This window comes from Perognathus longimembris, chromosome 23 (genome assembly GCF_023159225.1).
Source record: "Perognathus longimembris pacificus isolate PPM17 chromosome 23, ASM2315922v1, whole genome shotgun sequence".
In the NCBI taxonomy this organism is placed as follows: domain Eukaryota; kingdom Metazoa; phylum Chordata; class Mammalia; order Rodentia; family Heteromyidae; genus Perognathus; species Perognathus longimembris.
This window is the reverse complement of record NC_063183.1, coordinates 5,541,515-5,553,638: the sequence shown is the minus strand read 5'-3', so window position 1 is coordinate 5,553,638 and position 12,124 is coordinate 5,541,515. Positions and strand designations below refer to the sequence as shown.

General features: G+C 51.1%; 1 protein-coding gene across 5 annotated transcripts in view; it reads right to left on the bottom strand.

The window, feature by feature from the left end:
• Positions 1 to 12,124, bottom strand: part of LOC125340637 (katanin interacting protein) — a 109,918-nt gene that overhangs the window by 70,778 nt on the left and 27,016 nt on the right. Inside the window, exon 3 of one of the 5 annotated variants that reach the window (XM_048332383.1) lies at positions 3,765 to 3,789. The exons of the other annotated variants lie outside the window; for them this stretch is intronic. The gene's annotated coding sequence lies outside the window, so the exon portion shown is untranslated. The remainder of the gene's footprint in view (positions 1 to 3,764; positions 3,790 to 12,124) is intronic. 5 annotated transcript variants of the gene reach the window in all.

Sequence of the window (12,124 nt, the reverse complement as noted above, 5' to 3'; positions counted from 1 at the left end):
CATGGCCCCGAGTGTGGGGGACCCTCGGGGGCAGCACTGGGGAGGATGTGCTGCATCTCCTCTTTTGTACAGAGTTCTGCACTGCCTCTGGGGCTCCTCTGCTGCCAGGCGAGTTCCTTCCATATGCTTTTTGGGCCAGGGGAACTCAGCCTAGGAACCCAGTTTACACAGGGATCTCCTGAGGCCATATGATTCATGGGTTTAGGGGTGAAAGGGACTCAGGTGAGTCCTGGGTGTTGTGCATTCTCTGGGGAAAGAGCTGTCCTTTCCCATGGGGTGCTGAGCAGAGGAGATGCAGTTTGAAACTGCATGGAATGAGGCCGCTGTTCCAAGATGGGGAGAGCAGGTTCCTAACCACCATTCAACTTGCTAGATCCCCCTGTGCCTGAATCCCCACACCTGAACCAACCAGACAATGGAGCTGTTGCTTCAGAAGTCTCCACAGAGACCAGGCATTGGTGGCTCATGCCAGTAATCCTGGCTACTTAGGAGGCTGAGATCTGAGGATCATGGTTCAAAGTCAGCCCAGGAAGGAAAGTCCATGAGACTCTTATCTCCAATTAGCCATCAGAAAACCAGAAGTGGAGCTGTGGCTCAAGGGGCAGAACACTAGCCTTGAGCTAAAGAGCTTAGGTAAAGAGCACCCAGGCCCAGACAACCGACAAAAAAAAAAAAAAAATTAAAAAAAAAGAAGTCTCCACTGAGGCTCTGGCCTCTGGATAAATGAAGAACCTGGCCATCAGAGATAATGCCTATTACAATTGATTGGTTTTATGGAGACAGAATGAATGTCTAATAAATTGCACACATTTCACATGGCATATGCACAGGCTAGGAAAGCAATGACTGAAACCCCACACACTCCTTAGGGCCACCTCCCCTCTTCACAACACACACAAACACACTCCTGAAATAAGCACGAAAGCTGGGAGCCAGCAGCTCACACTTGTAATCCTAGCTACACAGGAGACTTGAGATGCAGAGAGGATTGGGGTTTGAAGCCATCCAGAAAAGTCTGTAAGATTCCATCTCTAAATATCTAGCAAAAAACTGGCTAGAGGCGTGACTCTAGTAGTAGAGCACCAGCTGAGCAAGTGCAAGGGTTTTTATTTTGTTGCCAGTCCCAGGGCTTGGATTCAGGGCATGAGCACTGGCTTCTTTTTGCTCAAGGCTAGTACTCTACCACTTGAGCTATTTCCAGCTTTTTCTGCTTATGTGATACTGAGGAATCAAACCCAGGGCTTCATGCATGCAAGGCAAGCACTCTATTGCTGAAGCCATATTCCCAGTCCCAAGTATAAGGTTTTGAGTTCAAATCCGTACAGCAAAAACAGAAACATGATTGGCTAAGAGTCTGAACAATCACCATGGGGAAAGAGAATAAGAACATTCTCCATTGCTTTCTTCTTTTCACTTTTCCCATACCAGAGTTTGAACTCATGACCTGACGCTAACTCAGCTTGCTGGATTGGCTGGCCCTCTATCACTTGAACCCCACCTCTAACCCAGCCTTTTCCTAGTTATTTTAAAGGAGTCTTGAGGACTTTTCTGCCTTGGCTGTCTTTGAACCCGTGATCCTCTGGATCTCAGACTCCTGAGTCACTAGGACTTACAGGCACGAGTGACCAGATCCCAGCTGGACCTTCTTGCTGGGGAATCTAGACAGCAGCAAGAAAAGGTGAGAGTACACAGACTTAATACCTAGGCCTGCCCTCTCATTTCCCCAGCTTCCTGATCACCCCACCGAAGCTCACTAGCTCCCTGAGCACAGCAGACAGACAGGCCTACCTCCCTCAAGGTAGGACAAAAGCATAGGAGACAGCAACCCTTGGGAGAGCTGGCTGCCAGGGCAGCCAGCTCTGGGGAGCATCCTCCATTCCTTCCCAGGGTAACAACACATGGACCTAAGGAGCATTTCTGTGGCATTTCCATATACATTATTCGCTTTTGATCTTCACAGCAGCTCGTGGGCTGGTGATTATTATCCCATTTAAGATACAAGGAAATGCAGCCCAGGTATCTTTGCCTGGGCTCCACGGCAATTTACATAACTATTTTGAAATATTAAGGTGACCGTTGATATATTATGCTATGGAATGAACCATTTCATGGCACTTTTGGAAGAAATATGGACTTCAAAGAAATTGAAGTTTGTGCAGGGCTGTGCTGAGCTGTCACCTCCCATCTCCAGAGAATGCGTCACTCCGCCGGGAGGCAGCGTCGCCAGGAAGACAGGAGCAAGGTCACCAGGCAGCCTCGCATCTCATAGCTCATTTCAATGTGATCGGCACACTAATCATCCAGAAACCATGCTGGCTCACGCCTGTCATCCCAGCTACTTAGGAGGCTGAGATCTGAAGATTGTGGTTCTAAGCCAACCCAGGCAAGAACGCCCAGTGAAGCTTTAGTCACCAATAAACCACCAAAAAAGCCAGAGTGGAAATGTGGCTCAAAGTGGTAGAGCCCTAGCCTTGAGCACAAAAGCTCAAGGACAGTGTCCAGTCTCTCAATACAAGTCGCAGAACCAGCACCAAAAAAAAGGAGGGGTGGGGAGCACCAGTGGCTCACACCTGTAATCCTAGCTATGCAGGAGACTGAGATCCAAGGATCACAGTTCAAAGCCAGCTTGGGCAGAACAGTCTCCATGAGACTCTTACCTCCAACTAATCACCAGAAAACTGGAAGTGGTGCTGTGGCTTAAAGGGCCAGAATGCTGCGACTAGCCTTGACCTAAAAGAGCTCAGGGACAGCAGCGCCCAGGCCCTGAGTTCCAGCCCCAGACTACCAACAACAAAAGCCATGGTAGGATATGGGCTTGGATTCACTGGGACCAGTGGCCTGGTGTGTATCTCAACCAGCTCCTGGCTGAGGACCATGGAGCACTGCTGAAATGCAAGGCCCCTGCCCAAGGGCTCATAGCCCTCTGCCAAGGCGCAAGCCCCCGCAGCCTCTGCTGGGAACCTGAGCCTGAGTCCAGGCCTGGCTCAAAGCCACACCCCTGACTCTTGGTTTATCTCCAAGGCAAGTTGCTGGTCCCACAGCTTTAGTTTGGAAATAGTTTGTTGTCTGCAAAATTCATGTTGGCATTTGATCCCCAAGCTAAGAGTGCAGAGAGGCAGCAGGGCCCTGGTGCCCTGTGGAGGGGACCAGGGGTCAACCTTCATGAAGGGGGCCGTTTTGTTCTCGAGGGACCGGGGTGATTCTTGCAGACATGAATGGTGGTCAGTGCCCCTGGTTTGGTCTCTTCCCATATGCTCCACTGCCCTTCCCCTAACCAAAATGTGACTCACGAAGCTCCTTGCCCCAACTTGCTGCCATGCCCATGGCCTTCCAGGCCCCCAGTCCCATGAGCCAAAGAAACAAGTGTTTTCTGTTGATAAGTTACCCAGGCTCAGGCATTCTGTTACAGTCACAGGAAACAAAGGCCAGGTTAAATGTAGCTGGGACACACTAACCGGGGGGGAGGAGCAAGCCTCTCCCCGCCCACCTGGCACCTGCCTGGGGACCACGCTTCCTCCCTGTGCTGGGGACCCAGTCCCTTTCCCTCTGGATCTCCGCTCCAGTCTCAACACAGTGTTGTCGCTTGCCCCCCACCCCACTCACAGTGTTTCATTCCAAAGCCTGCAATTAGTATTAAATTATATACGCCAGTGTGCTCCAGGCTATCATTAGGGGCTATGTTGTTAGCATTTAACTACATAGCTAGAGCTCACTAATTAGCTGGGGATTGGGAAACCTGGGGTGAGCCCCTGAACTCTGCTTACCTCCTGCGGGCCTCAGTTTCCCCATCTGTAAAAAGGGAAAGTTAATAAGGTGATTGTGCAAAAGGGGTGAGAGCCACTCATGTGCTTGCTGTGTGGCTGGCCCCTTCTATATGCAATAGGCTTTACCAATGGCTCTGCCCTGGGGAGGAGCAGAGGGGAACATGCAGATATCAACTCCACTGGGCTGGAAAAAAGGAAAGAAGGGAGGGAGGCAGGGAGGGAGACAAGGAGGGAGACAGGGAGGGAGGCAGGGAGGGAGGAGGGAGGGAGGAAGGGAGGGAGGGAGGGAGGGAGGGAGGAAGGAAGGGAGGGAGGGTGCTCTCCTCCATTGCCCAACAGAACCAGGAAGATATATCTGAACTAGACCAGCAGGGATTGGCTACTTTTCCTATTCCCCCTCCCCTGATTTTCACGAGCTACCAGAGAAGAAAAAAGATGTCATTTCTTCACACACCACACAAGAAGTTCTTATCAACTTACGGGGCTGGTGGATTATGAGTGTCCTTACACGTGACATGGAGGATTCTGTCCACAGTGACACAACTATAGGCAGAAGACTCAGAGCACTGAAGGGCAGACCAAACAGGAGCCAGAGCCTTTAACAGCCATTCACCCCTGGATCCAGCCATGCCTGAAACCAGTGTCATCATGTATTTTTCAATCACATGAGCTAATATACTTCTGTCTACTGAGCCAATCTAAACTCTGCCTGTATGCAGTTCCCAGCTAAGCTGGTGCTAACTTAAGCAAAGAGCTAATGCTAAGCTGTTTGAATCCAAAGTCTCTCATGTCCAAAGACTCAGATAAGCAGTTAGGAAAGAGTTAAGTGATACTTTAAGAGTGTGTGTGTGTGTGTGTGTGTGTGTGTGTGTGTGTGCCAGAAATCAAAGTCAAGTCCTGTACTAAGCTATACCCAAACTCCCAAATGAATATTCTTTTTGTTTGTTGTTGTTGTTGTTTGTTGATTGTGGGACTTAACTCAGGGCCTGGGTGCTGTCCCTGAGCTCTTGTGCTCAAGGTGAGTGCTCTACTACTTTGAACTATAGCTCCACTTCCAGTTTTCTGGTGGTTAATTAGAGTTGAGTCTCATGGACTTCCCTGCCCAAGCTCTGTTTCTTTTGTTTTGTTTTGCCAGTCCTGGGGCTTGAACTCGGGGCCTGAGCACTGTCCCTGGCTTCTTTTTGCTCAAGGCTAACACTCTGCCACTTGAGCTACAGCGCCACTTCTGGCCTTTTCTATATATGTGATGCTGAGGAATTGAACCCAGGGTTTCATGTATACAAGGCGAGCACTTTACCACTAGGCCATATTCCCAGCCCCCTGCCCAAGCTTTGCACCATGATCCTTAGATCTCAGCCACTTAAGTAACTAGGACAACAGGTGTGAGCCACTAGCTCCCAGCTCAAATGAATGTTTTTTCTTCTCTTTTCTTTCCTTTTGGCAATACTGGGGTTTGAACTCAGAGCCTTGTGCTTGAGTTCAGGCAGGTGATCTATCACCTGACCCACACCCTCAAGAAGTGTTCTTATGCCAACAATAAAAACAAATCATGGTATCTTGCAGTACAGAACCCCTATTCTTCCTTCAAAACCCAGCCAGCTGAGTGCAGCTCTCCTGTTTGCACAGAGATTCTGTGCATACTAGCGCTGGGTGCTAAGTCCTCTGTGCATATGGACTGAGGGCAGAAAGACAGCTCAGAGCAGACTTCCCACGCATTTGCTACCATCCCAGACAGACTCTCATCTTCAAAAGATAACCAACCAACACTGTATTCAAAGTGCACTGTACTACAAATGGAAGCCAAGTGACACAGGACTTAATGCAATGATGAGACTGCCCCCTAGAGGCCAAGCGACACACACCAACCGCTGCAGAGGCATCTGGGCCTCTCCCGCCCTGGGTACTGGGCAAGCGCAAGCACAAAAGCAGAGCGTTAGTGTGGGTACCCGTGTGGGTACCCGCCAGGTGACCAACGGGGCGAAGTGGATTATTTCCTAAAAGTGGGAGGCTTTGAGGGCCACCTTGCACCGCTTTGTCCAGCAGCGGCCCTGGACCACACTTAGTTTTAGGGATTGCAAACCGCACAGAGCCAGCTATAGGCTTGCTATTGGACAATAGGCACCATATGCTTGCTGTACCTTTATGAACATGACTGGATCTTTCAAGCCACGCCTCACAGGGAAAAAAAATCAGGATTGCCTTTTATTCTCAGGAAAGTCTTCTTGTCCAAGTGCCACGTGCACTGTAAACTATCTTCTCACCTGGCAAATGTAAAAGTCTTTTTAAAATCTTGAAAGCTGGGCACTGATAGCTCATGCCTGTAATCCTAGCTATGTAGGAGAGGCTGAGATCTGAGGATCACATTCAAAGCCAGCCCAGGCAGCAAAGTCCATGAGTCTTAGCTCCAATGAACCTCCAAAAAGCTAGACGTGGAGCTGTGGCTCAAAAGGAAGAGCACTAGCCTTGAGGAAAAAAAAAAAAAAAAAAGCCCAGGAACAGCGCCCAGGCCTTGAGTTGGAGCCTTAGTGGAGAGTGGACCGTCTGCGTGGGGAGGGCCAGGCTGGGTGGGGTGGAAGGAGAGGGGGAGAGGAAGTCTGAGGTGAGGCTCGAAACAGGAGGCCCTTGTGTGCTCAGGGAAGCTGGAGGAAGCACAGGGCTGACTTGAGGGCCTGGCACACACCGAGGTGCGTTTTGTGCCATATGAATTCCATCTCAATAAAAATGCTGGAAGAGATATGATGATAAAAAGCAAGCACTATATGAATATAAAAGGCATAGAAGGCTGGCGCAAAGTCACACATGCTCTATAAAGGTTAGTGACCATACGACACTCGCAGAGACAGTTCACTGCTGGAATCTGCACTCAGAGCCGACCCCAGCTCCCTGAGCTGAGCCGAAAGCCACTTGGCATCACACAGCTAAAGCCCCCCTGAAATCTAGGCCGGAGAAATGTGGCCTGACTTTTCCTTCTCTGGTGCTGAGGATGGAACCCAGGCCTGGCACAGGGCCGGGCCAGTGCCCCGCCACTGCGGCCATATCCCCAGTGCATGACTGATGTCAAGGCTGTCAGGTTTCCTTTCCCTACGGGGGAAGCGGATGAGCCGGGCTGTCTCCAGGGAGAACAGCTGGTGTGGGACTGGTGCGGCTTTCACACTCTCTGAACAGGCAGCCGGCCGGCGACAATCACAACTCGCATTGTGCACCAACCCCTGAAAGCACAGTTGCGGGTGACAGGCAGGCTGGTGGCAGAAGGCAGGATCTGGGATGTCGGGGAATATGGCCCCGTGGTCCACTGTGATCAAAGTCTGGGGACTTTGTCGATGGGGACCACTTCCAGCTGGTGGGGAACTTGGGACAAACCCGGGGGGACAGGAATCAGTGGTCTTTGTGGTGCTCTGTCCTTAAGAGGGAAAACGGGATGCGGGAGGAGGGGTCTCTCCATCATCCCCTGCCCCCAGTAGTCCGTGTCTTCTCCAGATGTAAGTCTACCACAGATGCAAGGGCCATTGCTCACACCTGTAATTGCTGCCATTCAGAGTTGAGAGCTGAGGATCATGGATCCAATACAACCAGGACAGGAAAGCCTGTGAGACTCTTATCTCCAGTAAACTACCCAAAAAAGCCAGAAGTGGGGCTGTGGCTCAAGTGGTACAGCACTAGCCTTGGGCAAAAAAAAAAAAAGCAAGCTAAGGTTCAGCACCCAGGCACTGAGTTCAAGCCTCAAGATTGGCACCAAAAATAAATCAACAGAGCTTTCAAAAAGGGCTGGAGGTGTGGCTCAAGTGGTAAAGCTCCTACCTAGCAAGTGAGAGGCTCTAAGTTCAAAACCCAGGACTGCCAAAAGCAGAAGAGGAGGAGGGGAGGGGAGGAAGAGGAGGGGGAGGAGGAGGAGGAGGAGGAGGGGAGGAGGAGGGGAGGAGGGGGAGACAGTGAGCAGCAACAGTTACTCCAGGAAGCCACTGGACCTGGGAGAGAGGATTGGCAAAAGGGTTTAGCCTTATCTAGAAGGCTAAAAATAGTTTTTAATTTGTAAGGAAGCAGTTCTCCTGGATTGCTCGCATAGCTAATCACCCTCCCTCCTCCAGAGAGGTGAAAAGCCCCCCTCCCCCGGGTTCCTGGTTCCAGACCCACTTGGCTTTCCTAGCCCCCCTACATGACTTCAGGCCCCACCAGCAGCTGCCCACAGGGTCTTCACAAGCTTCCAGCACATTCCCCACAAGCCCCAGCCTCCTCCTTGCCCCCCCTCTCCCCACTCATATCCAGTTCAGGACACTGAAGCAGAGTCCTCCATCCCAATATGGCAGGGCTTGAATCTGCACCCCAAGGTCTGCCCCGTGGCTGAGAACGAGGAGGAGCCCGCAAACTCCAGGTGTCCACAGAGTTGCCAAGGAGACGGGAGCCCACACAAGGCCCTTGGAGAGGCCGGGCCGGGTCCTCCTGAGGACAGGGGCTGCATCCCCGCCACCCCAAGCAGAGCCAAGGTGGGACAGAGAGGGGGACCCAGCACCTCCCCCCACCTTCTCTCCCCTCTCTGTCTCCAGAGTTTCACAATGAGTCGAGGCTGCCTAGCACTCCAGGTCTTCCACCTCTATTCCCAAGGCCGTCCAGGACGGCAGGCCTGGCTACACTCCTGAAGGCAGGACGTGAGTCTAGGGGAACTGTTCTGCCAGGTGAGCGGAGAAAGGAGGACAACTGGCTGGCTGATTGTGTGTGTGTGTGTGTGTGAGAGAGAGAGAGAGAGAGAGAGAGAGAGAGAGAGAGAGAGAGAGAGAGAGAGACTTCATCTGGCTCTTTGTTTGGTTTTAAGACAGTCTTGCCATGTAGCACAGGCAGGCCAGGAACTCCCATCCTCCTGCATCAGCCTTCCAAGTGCTGGAATTACAGGCATATGCTACCACACCCACCCCTTCATCTGTTCTTGGCCCTGGGCGCATCCTGGCTCTTGGCTTCTGAGAAGCAGCCCCCTCCCCTATTCCTAGCCTGAAGCTGAAGTGACACAGTCGCCCTTCTGCTGCTGAGTTTATTTACTTTTTTAGCCAAGTCCTAATCTGTGCAGTTGTGTTATTAAAAAAAAAAAATAGAAGCAGTATGTGAAAAATGCTTACCTCAGTGCCTGGTCCATGATAAATAACACTGAGCACATAGTGGCCGATACTTTTATTACAATCCAGCCACAAAGACAAATGAGTGTGGAAAATGGACACATTAATACCTCAGTGCCTCCATCTCTTCCTCTCTGGGTAAGCTGGTATGCTATGGTTTGTCTAGGCCCCATCCCAGGCCATGATTCTGTCAATGGCTGCTAAGAGGTTGTTTATGATATCTGTGAATGTGTGACACACACACACACACACACGCACGCGCGCACACACACACACCCCCCAACTGGTGAGGGAATGAACTATTTTGACAGTCTAGAGATGGACCAGGGAAAGCCTGGTACAATGTAAGGGGCTAAGGTCATGGTGGGGTGCTGGGGGAGGGGTTCATGGTGATGGGGAGTGTCTATTTAGATAACCCTCTCCCTGACACACCCTGTCTGTCTTCCCTGGCTCCTGAGACCCTAGTCTCCTCTGCCTGAGAAAAGTAAAGGAAGCCTGTAAGCATATACCCCAAATCTCTGCAAATAACAGGAAGCAGTATATACGTGCGCTTATGAGTGAGGGGGGAGGGAAAGAGAGTCAGTGTATGAAAAGAGGTGGTTTGAAGACATTTTCTAGGTGGATGACTTAAATGCTTTTGCCATGCTTTACAATGTGAGCCCTTCAGCCAGGCACACTGCCAAGCATGGATGTGGAAACCTCCAATCCACACCCAGGGGTTCAGAATGGGTCCTGGAGGTAGCCTGCCTAGGGCCTCTTGTCTGGGGTCCCCCAGACAGGCTCAGGACTGCTGGAGCCCACTAAGGTGCAAGGCCCTCCAGGATGGGGTGGGATGGCTGGGCCTCCCCTCCACACACTACCACCACCACACTGAATCCCAGGCCCAGAGAAAGTGAAGGGATGCTCACTTCCATCTAGCACAGTTCCCAGCACTGTAACACACCACAGCCTCCAAAGAGGGTATGGGGAGCCCGCTGGAGGGCCAGGGCTGGTCCTGGAGCACCTGGCCAGGACAGAAGGCCTGGAGCTGGTGACTCAGAGCCCTCAGGGCGCAGGGGTCTCGGGAGCCCCATGTCCAGAGCACAGGTATCCTGGTCACCAGTGTGGACACTAAGGGGGTTGTGCTGGATGAGTTCTCTGCCATGTTCCTTTTTTTTTTTTTTTTTAAAGCATGGTATGATAAATTCGCCTTCTAATGATTTTTGAGTAAACTACAATGACCACAATTTCAAAGTCATTAATAATTCATGACCTGGGGCCATAAACACTATATAATCTCTACAGGCAGGAACCATGAATACTTGTTAGCAACGACCTGAGAATATTTTTACCGGCTGAACTGAAAGTATTTACTGACTTCCAGCCGAGACCAGCACAGTTATATTTTTCAGAAATGACTGTTAACCCTTCCCATGCCAGTCCACCTCTTCCAGGAAGTCCTTTCCCTCCTCAGGCGCCCCGTGGGGCTTGATCTGGGGGTATAATTTGGGTCTGCTGAGGCCTGGAGAGGTGAGGAGGAGGGACCTTTGGGGCTGGGCAGGCTGATCACTACTTAGATCTGTCTGTCTGTCTGTCTGTCTCTCTCTCTTTCTCTCTGTAGGTATGGGGCTTGAACTCAGGGCCTGGGAACTATCCTTTAACTTTTTACACTCAAGGCTGGCACTGTACAACTTGAGCCCACAGCTCCATTTCCAGCTTTTTGGTAGTTAGTTAGAGATAAGAGTCTCATGGACTTTCCTGCCTGGGTTGGCTTCAAACTTTGGATCCCTAGACCTCAGCTTCCTAAGTAACTAGGCTTACAGGCATGAGCCATCAATGTTCAGTTCAGTGAGACTTGTTTACTTATTTACTTGTTCATTTTTGTGTGGGTCCTGGGGCTTGAACTTGGGGTCTGGATGCTGTCCCTGAGGTTTTTTTTTCTTTTTCTTAAGGCTAGTACTCTACTACTTGAGCCAAAGTTCCACTTCTACTTTTTCCATAGTCTCAGGGATTTGTCTGCCCAAGCTGACTGCAAATCACAATTCTCAGCTCTCAGCTTCCCCAGTGGCTAGGACGACAGGCGTGAGCATCCAGCGCCCAGCAAGGGAGACCTATTTAACATGAGGGACGCGCTGGCTCCCACAGCACCCTGGTGTCTGGCCCTACCCCCACTCTGACATCAGTGGTTTGGGCAGACCGAGCCATTAGGTGAGCTAAGGGCTCCCAGAATTGTAACAAGGTGGGGGGAGGCTCTTGCTGTACACCTTCTACTATCAAGTGGGTAGGAGCCTGGGGGTGGCAAACTGGGGTGTCCCCTCTAAAGGACACAGCTACACCCAAAGTAGCTCTGCCTGCTGATGCTTCATAGGGACAAGGACTGTTTTGTGGCTCTTCTTGTCCCCAAAGGTTATGTACAGACTGTTGAAGACTTGTAACAGGGTGTGGAGTAGACACACCTTCTTGGGACTTACTGTCATCAAGTGAGTTCATGGAGCACAGCCCCTTACCCTCCTGGTTCCGTCCCCAGTGCCCCCCCTCCCCCAGGGCAGAGTGAGCAGCCTGCACAACCTCAACACAGAGCAGGAACACTATGCAGGTCCCCAGCCTGGTCCAGTCAGCTCCAGAACCAAAGAGCTGTCTTGTGCCCCGCCTTTCATGGTGACACAGCCTGGGCTACACCTGACATCCTGTGTACATGGCACAGTGCCAGCCAGGGGGCTTCAACAGGTGAGGGGAAGTGATGCTGACAGAGGAGCAGCAGCAGCAGTGGGAGGAGAAAGAAAAGAAGGGGGGAGGGCAAGGGAAGACATCCTGGCAGCTTGCTCCCCCTCTTTTGTTTTTCTAACCAAACCAAAGCCTGTAGGGAAGGTCTGTCTCCAAGGGCCAGCAGCCATCCTACAACATCTTTCAGGATTAACCCTGGGTATGGAGATAAACAGCTTTGCCCTTTGTTTTCCTGCTCCAAGCACTTTTCAGAAGAGGAATGATCTGAAATGCTCTCAGGCAACTAGCACTAGGGGAGTAGCTGGCAATGTGGATATTAGGAGTCCTGTTGTCAAGGAGAGAAGAGCGAGGAGAGCGAGCGAGTGAGCAAGCAAGCGAGAGAGGGGGAGAAAGCTTAACTCCTTCCTCATAACCTTGCTTTATGGTTATTTTCTTTCCTTCTTTCCTTCCTTTCTTCCTTTTTTTCCCTTTTCTTTTTTTCTTTCTTTTTTCTGTGCCAGCATTAGGGTTTAAATTCAAAGTGTGCATTTGCTCAAATTGCTTGCTTATAGCTGG